General features: G+C 40.5%; 1 protein-coding gene across 1 annotated transcript in view; it reads right to left on the minus strand.

Moving 5' to 3' along the window:
- Positions 1–8,656, minus strand: part of LOC112253735 (inactive ubiquitin carboxyl-terminal hydrolase 54) — a 119,321-nt gene extending 110,665 nt beyond the window's left edge. Inside the window, exon 1 of the mRNA XM_042323380.1 lies at positions 8,578–8,656. The gene's annotated coding sequence lies outside the window, so the exon portion shown is untranslated. The remainder of the gene's footprint in view (positions 1–8,577) is intronic.
- Between the last annotated feature and the right edge of the window lie 303 nt (positions 8,657–8,959).

Raw genomic sequence — 8,959 nt, forward strand, 5'->3', positions numbered from 1 at the left:
ATTCCAATTAAATAACTTGTGGGACTTTAATGGGAGAAATACAACAGATCCAAAACCAAAGGAGATGCTGAGTGTTCTAAGTTTCAAAAAGAGAGGCAGTACTGTTTTGCACTACTGCTTTTGCATCACTGGCCGACGTTCACAGAGATGATGCTTTTTAATCCACTGTTCTCAGGCTTGTTTGTATTATAAATAGGTGTAGATAGCACATCACAACATGGGGTGTTCTCTCCTGCTTATCTGAGTTTGCACAGAAAGCTGTCTGCCAGGACGGGCCTGCCTGATGGAAGTCACTGAGGTCCTGGTTAATAGAGGGGAGAGCATTGGAGCTGAATCTAGACACCCAAAGCTCAGTCTGAGTAGTGATCTAACTACCTAGACTGAGTGTGAAAATGTTATGAATAGCATTTTCATAATTAAAGCAAAATCTGTTTGTTTTTTCCCTCAAAAAGTAGCATGTTATAAAACAAGTAGGCACAATCCTCTAATCACAAACATAAGAGGTACCACACAGGAAAAAAATACTACAGTTTACTAAAGAATCGTACAGCACAATAGAATTCTATATTAAACTGTAGTATACTTTAGAATACTGTACTACACACTGTAATATCCCTCAATCATATGTGTACTTACTATATAATTATGTAGTATATTGTAGAAGACTACAGTAAATACTGCAGTATTATCCACAAAAAAACATTGTAGTAAATACTACAGTAATGTCTGCAAAAACACTACAGTCCACAAAAACACTACACTTTTTTAAACTATAGTAAATACTACAATATTTAATTTGCATATACCCTGCCCACTCCCCTCCCCCATGCCGCAATTTGTACCACCCATAAGTAAGAAACCTACCAGCCAAGTATAGACTATATTTTGTTCTCCACAGGTTATAGAAAAGAGCAGAAGCTCTAAACTATCCTACCTACTAAAAGTTCACGGAACATCTGCTCCTTTAGTATTTTTCCCGTAAGTTTCCCAAATGAGAAATCCTCCATGTCTATGTCAAACAAAATAATACAACAAAAATGCTATAGTAATTACTACAATGATGTCACACTAAAGTATAGTGCAATCTGCAAAAACACTATAGTATATACTATAGTTTTATTTTACTACAGTATTTATACTATAGTTAACTGTAAATAATACAGTATACTTCAGTAAATACTTGTGATGATTCACGTCCTCCTCTTCTTCTGAGGAGTAGTAAGAAGGATCGGAGGACCAATGCGCAGCGTGGTAAGTGTCCATATTGTATTTATTATATGAACACAAAACAAAAACAACGAGAACGAAACGAAACAGTCCTGAACGGTGAAATACAAAACACAGAACAGAAAATAATCACCCACGAAACACAGGTGAAAAAAGGCTACCTAAGTATGATTCTCAATCAGAGACAACTAACGACACCTGCCTCTGATTGAGAACCATACCAGGTCAAACGCAAATCACATCATAGAAAAACGAACATAGACAACCCACCCAACTCACGCCCTGACCAAAACATAATAAAAGAACTAAGGTCAGAACGTGACAATACTACCGTTAATACTACAATAAAGTCAGCAAAAACACTACAATGAATGCTATAGTATTTATAGCATAGTATATTATAGTATTTGTTCATATGGGACCTTCCTCCCCAGAGCATAGGCTTGGCCTAACCGCTCTGAATAATATTTTTTTTCAACTCCTTGAAATGAACATTATAGTCTGCCCTGGCTTTGTGTTGGCCCCTCCAGCAATAACTTTAATAAAAGTTAAACGGCTGCACCTGCAACTTTCAAGCACGCTATACCACCTACCAAAACAATCCACAAACACTCCTGCCCAACCTTTCTCTAAAAGAATGCATGGGAACACCCCATCAGTATGTTAAGTTATTCATCTCCAAATTTTACATAACAATCCATGGCCTAATTTGGCATGCAGGCCAAGACTCACATTTAATTTTCACAGCTAATCTCTGCTAGAGAAAGGGGGGGGGGGCAGAGAGAGAGAGAGCTGAAGGGGCTGGTCAGAGATATCAAAGCATGCACTAATCTAATCACCCCCTCTCTCTCCATACTTTACAGAGCTTGTGTTATTTATTTTTTAAATATTTTTTTTATGTGATGCATTATGTTACAGGTTGAGAGGAGTATTACGAAGATATGCATGTCTGCACGATTTCGTTCATTATGCTGCGTTCACATGGGATAAGCACTTAAGGCAAAGGAAGGAAAAAAACTGTCTGGTGTTTTACATTTTGGTGGGAGCATAGAAAAACTCTCTCTCCTTCTCTAGCCTAAGTCTCTCTGTGTTTGTCTAACTTCTGCAGATCTTGAGTTGTAACAGATCAGCAATTCACAACCAGTCAGCCTAGCTACTGATGTAGGAATCTTAATTTGAGCCAGTTTGCTACATCAGACAAATAATCCTGCAGCAACAGGAAATGTGAATTATTTTGTGGATTATAATTAATGGACATTTTTGTAAGGGTTGATACTTTTTTCATAAGTGAAAATCAAGTCTGAAATTTCCAAGTAGACATTTCAGAAGCCTTTTTAAACCTCAAATACACTATACGTTTCGAATTTCCTGCATAGCAGGAAAGTTCTCCTGCAACAGGGTGATCAAATTAAGATCCCACACCTGTATATCCCTCAGATCTCTCTCCAGACTGTTTATATACGTTCCCACCTATCATAGATGAAATGATAAAATCCTGTTATTTTCTCTCCCTCAGCAGAAAACACAGCAGAGTCTAGTCAGAGTGGGGGCTTAAAATAGATTTACAATCATGTTATGTAAGAAAACACTGCCTGTGCTGAATAATATAGAAAATCCAATGATTGATTATAAATGTGCCACACACATCAATTTGGGTGCTGGGGAAGAGCATGTTACTGGGGTGAATGTTCACACCCACATCACACATACAGCATCTCCCACAGTCCTACCCAGAATACATGTCATTGAAATGATATTCAATAACATGCAACTGAAAATGGATGAAACGACAGAAAAGCTGCATGTTACTGAACATACTTTCTCAATGACAGAGCTCTGTTAAGAGAAAGTGAAGAGCATGCTACAGTAGACAAGGGCAGATTATCCCCCAATAGGTGACACATAAAAGGGTCTATATTTCCCCCACCCACAGGACATTGTAGCCACACAAGTATAGGCTATATTATCTCTATTCCTCCACTTTGCAACAAGACATGATAATTTTAATATCTGTCAGTAAATGATAATATTTTTTAAATCCATAATTTTGTCAAGTGTCTACTTTTGCACCTTGCTCTAAACTTTATGCAGCCTAAACTATTCCACGGTGTAAAAACCGCTCAACTCAGCCTGATCTCATCGACTAGAGGTAACATAATAAAAGTAAATCCGAGACACTCAAATTAGGAAAGGAAAGGAAAGTTGTGCAACCTAGTCAGTTGCACAACTGAATGCATTCAACTGAATTGTGTCTTTTTGCATTTAATCCAACCTCTCTGAATCAAATTAGTATGATATGTTATGTTTGGTGTGGTTACATGACACAGAAGGTTACTGAAGACAAAAACAAAAGTAGAATGGTTTGTCGGGCGTATGACGCAAACGTCTAGTTGTTTGAATCTCATCATGGACAACTTTTGCATATTTGCTAATTAGCAACTTTGCAAATACTTACTACTTTTTAGCTACTTTGCAACGAATTAGCATGTTAGCTAACCCTTCCCTTAACCCTAAACTTTACCCTTTAACCTAACTCCTGGGGCTTCCTGAGTGGCGCAGTGGTTTAAAGCACTATAGAACCTGGTTCGAGTCCAGGCTCTGTCCTGGCCGGCCGCGACCGGGAGGCCCATGGGGCAGCGCACAATTGACCCAGCGTCATCTGGGAAGCCAGCCGCACCAGTGCTCCTGTCCCATCGCGCACTAGCGACTCCTGTGGCGGGCCAGGCGCAATGCACGCTGACACGGTTGCTAGGTGTATGGTGCTTCCTCTGACACATTGGTGCGGCTGGCTTCCGGGTTAAGCAGGCGTTGTGTCAAGAAGCAGTGCGGCTTGGCTGGGTTGTGTTTCAGAGGACACACGGCTCTCGACCTTCGCCTTTCCTGAGCCTGTACGGAAGTTGCAGCGATGGAACAGGACTGTAACTACCAATTGGATACCACGAAATTGGGGAGAAAAAGCCAGTTATTATGTTATAATTAAGTCTATGATTTGATAGAGCAGTCTGACTGAGCGATGGTAGGCACCAGCAGGCTCGTAAGCATTCATTCAAACAGCACTTTCGTGCGTCTTGCCAGCAGCTCTTCACAATGCTTCAAGCATTGCGCTGTTTATGACTTCAAGCCTATCAACTCCCAAGATTAGGTGGTGTAACCAATGTGAAATGGCTAGCTAGTTAGCGGGGTGCGCGCCAATAGCACTTCAACCGTCAATCGCTCTGCAACTTGGAGTAGTTGTTCCCCTTGCTCTGCATGAGTAACGCTGCTTCGAGGGTGGCTGTTGTCGATGTGTTCCTGGTTCGAGCCCAGGTAGGAGCGAGGAGAGGGATGGAAGCTATACTGTTACACTGGCAATACTAAAGTGCCTATAAGAACATCCAATAGTCAAAAGTTCATTAAATACAAATGGTATAGAGAGAAATATTCCTATAATTCCTATAATAACTACAACCTAAAACTTCTTACCTGGGAATATTGAAGACTCATGTTAAAAGAAACCACCAGCTTTCATATGCACTCACGTTTTGAGCAAGGAACTTAAACGTTAGCTTTCTTACATGGCACATATTGCACTTTTACTTTCTTCTCCAACACTTTTTTTTGCATTATATAAACCAAATTGAACATGTTTCATTATTTATTTGAGGCTAAATTGATTTTATTGATGTATTATATTAAGTTAAAATAAGTGTTCATTCAGTATTGTTGTAATTGTCATTATTACAAGTTTTTAAAAAGTAATCGCCCGATTAATCGGTATCAGCTTTTTTTGGTCCTCCAATAATCGGTATCGGCGTTGAAAAATCATAATCGGTCGACCTCTAGTTAATGTTAAAGATAAAACAGAATATCTCTTGAGCATGCACCATATAGGCTATCATTTTCTTCTGTCTTCAGAAGCTAACGTTATACCAGCAAGTGATTGTGACAAACAGAGGCGGGTTGGCAAGACAAGATAAACTACACTTTAAAAATTTGTGTCATGCGCAGACCAGCTGGCTGGTGTGGATGCCACCCGTTAGATAAAATACGGAAATATTCAATCAATCGTTATCCCAGTCTGCTGTACCCACATGCTTCAAGAGGGCCACCATTGTTCCTGTTCCTGAGAAAGCTAAGGTAACTGAGCTATATGACTATCGCCTCGTAGCACTCACTTCCGTCATCATGAAGTGCTTTGAGAGACTAGTCAAGGACCATATCACCTCCACCCGATTTGACACCCTAGACGCACTCCAATTTGCTTACCGCCCCAATAGGTCCACAGACGACGCAATCGCAATCACACTGCACACTGCACACTGCCCTAACCCATCTGGACAAGAGGAATACCTATGTAAGAATGCTGTTCATCGACTACAGCTCAGCATTTAACACCATAGTACCCTCCAAACTCGTCATTAAGCTCGAGACCCTGCGTCTCGACTCCGCCCTGTGCAACTGGGTACTGGACTTCCTGACGGGCCGCCCCCAGGTGGTGAGGGTAGGGAGCAACATCTCCACCCCACAAGGGTGCGTTCTCAGCCCTCTCCTGTACTCCCTGTTCACCCATGACTGCGTGGCCATGCACGCCTCCAACTCAATCATCAGGTATACAGACAACACTACAGTGGTGGGCTTGATTACCAACAACGACGAGACGGCCTACAGAGAGGAGGTGAGGGCCCTCTGAGTTTTGTGTCAGGAAAATAACCTCACACTCAATGTCAACAAAACAAAGGAGATGATCGTGGACTTCAGGAAACAGCAGAGGGAGCAGACCCCTATCCACATCGACGGGACAGTAGTGGAGAAGGTGGAAAGTTTTAAGTTCCTCGGCGTACACATCACGGTCAAACTGAAATGGTCCAACCACACAGAGCGTGGTGAAGAAGGCGCAGCGGCGCCTTTTCAACCTCAGGAGGCTGAAGAAATTTGGCTTGTCACCAAAAAACACTCACAAACTTTTACAGATGCACAATCGAGAGCATCCTGTCGGGCTGTATCACCGCCTGGTACGGCAACTGCTCCGCCCACAACCGTAAGGCTCTCCAGAGGGTAGTGAGGTCTGCACAACGCATCACCAGGGGCAAACTACCTGCCCTCCAGGACACCTACACCACCCGATGTCACAGGAAGGCCAAAAAGATCATCAAGGACAACAACCACCCGAGCCACTGCCTGTTCACCCCGCTATCATCCAGAAGGCGAGGTCAGTACAGGTGCATCAAAGCTGGGACCAAGAGACTGAAAAATAGCTTCTATCTCAAGGCCATCAGACTGTTAAACAGCCATCACTAACATTGAGTGGCTGCTGCCAACATATTGACTCATCTCTAGCCACTTTAATAATTAAACATTGGATGTAATAAATGTATCACTATTCAATTTAAACAATGCCACTTTATATAATGTTTACATACCCTACATTACTCATCTCATATGTATATACTGTACTCTATACCATCTACTGCATCTTGCCTATGCTGTTCGGCCATCGCTCATCCATATATTTTTATGTACATATTCTTATTCATTCCTTTACACTTGTGTGTATAAGGTAGTTGTTGTGAAATTGTTTGATTACTTGCTAGATATTACTACATGGTCGGAACTAGCAGCACAAGCATTTTGCTACACTCACATTAACATCTGCTAACCATGTGTATGTGACGAATTAAATTTGATTTGATTAGGGGTTCAACAAGGGTTATTCTAAGATCCTCAAAGTTCTTAGAAGAACCTTAAGGTTCTGGCACTGAAAATTTCCCACAAAAGGTTCATCCAAGAACCCCATAGGAGGTGGGGTTCATTGAGGAACCTCCTTAGTTGGTGGGGGTTCTTGCAGGAACCTAACTGCTCAACTGGAATGTTGGGATTTGAATTTGAAAGGACAGCAGGTGCAGGCACTTAACTGAAAAATGTAAAGATTTCTTTAACTTACGACAAGGTATGTATGATCTAAATTGATGTTGTTTTTTGAGGATACCATCTATCTTTTCATTTTTGTGCAAATCTAAAAGAGAAAATGGACACAATTCAATGGATATCAACAACAAAAAGGTAAGAATATGTACTGTAGGCTATAAGAATATGTTGAAGGCTAGCTGTATTGGGTGCAGATGACTGAACTGCTCACTTCTGTGTCTGCAGGTATACAGACGAGGAAGCATACAAAGGTATGTCAATTGGTATTGGTATGTTTTGCAGATCACATGTACCAACCTCCTCCCTTACCTCTTCAATGAAAATCCCATAGGCCTCTACATTATGGACAAGGTATTTTTATGAAAACCATTATCAAAACAGTTTTTTTCATTCAGATTTACCACAAAAACCAAGGTATGAATACTGCTGTGTGCAGGTTTTGTTAATAATCTGTATAACACTTTTTGGGGGGATTCACAGGAAACCTGTTCGATCACCATGCACTCTAAAATAATTCTGGCTATAGACACGGAGAACATCAACACATTAACATCAACACGCCAGAGGATATACCCGTTGGACTTGGGGCTCTGCTGGGAGTGTGCATCATTTTAGGATTGTTTTTATTCTCCTTTGTCACTAAAATCATAATAAACACTAACAACTCAAATATTGTGTTAAAATTGTTATGCGTATTATTATTATTAATAATAATAGGGGTGGGAGGTAGATCACAAATTTACCACAAAAGGTTATTCAAAAGGTTATTTGAAGATCCATTAAAAGGGGTTATTTGAAATAACTTATAGGGGTTCCCCCACAGTTTCAATTTGAAGGACCCCTAAAGGATACTCGTGGAACCTTTGTTTTTAGAGTGTGTGTATGTCCATGCATCTTGATTATTATGTGTTCATAACAGCAAGTAGCATATTGAATTGATTTTAGCTATAGCTATCTAAGTTAAAATAAATCAACATTGCTTGCAAGAAATCTAAAAGGTCCGGAATGTATCCGTGAATCACTCCTGTCCTGTTCAACTGGTAAACACCGTTGGAGATGATCCGTATCAAGGCTAGCACATCGTGCATGTAGATTGACTACTTGGTAGTAGCAAGCAATGTGGCTACAATATACAGTGTGTGGCTATGGCTATGTGCGTGCATTCCTATTCAAAAAGTGAGCCAGTTAGATAACAGAGTCGAAATCCAATGTGCTGTGGATACGGTGCAGAGCATCCTCTCTTGCTAGGGCAGCACATTGGATTCTTGCAAGGCATCCCTATGCGGTGAACGTCACTCTCAATTTATCACAGGACTAGCGTGCACTTACACGCAATTGCAGACTGTTTATGTTCATGTTAAATCGTGCGCTAAATATGTATTTTGAAGTAAATCCTTCCAGTTAATAATTTGGGCTATTTATCAAGTTTGTAGGTAGCCGACTTACCTTTTCAGTCCCGATGCTGTTTTGTGCCTTGTCCGGACTACTATTCTGCCTGCAGCACAAATGAGGGCGTCACTTTGTATGGTAATGAGGAAACCTTCAAAATAAAATCTCAAATTTCAAAACTGCAACGTTAATAACCCATACAAAAATATATTAAAATTGTAATCAAAGGCCATGTTATAGTGGTCATAAGCAAATGCATAAATGATCAGAGACTGTCTGCGCTCTTGCAAGAAGGAATTTATGTTTTTGTTTTAAAGGGCCAAATGTAAGACCACTATTGAAAAATACAATGTTCAGACTGTTTTATTTTATTTATTAGCCCTGTATATGTATCAATGCACATCAATATACGCTATACATATCAATCTACACATTCATA

This window comes from Oncorhynchus tshawytscha, linkage group LG01 (assembly GCF_018296145.1).
Source record: "Oncorhynchus tshawytscha isolate Ot180627B linkage group LG01, Otsh_v2.0, whole genome shotgun sequence".
In the NCBI taxonomy this organism is placed as follows: Eukaryota; Metazoa; Chordata; class Actinopteri; order Salmoniformes; family Salmonidae; genus Oncorhynchus; species Oncorhynchus tshawytscha.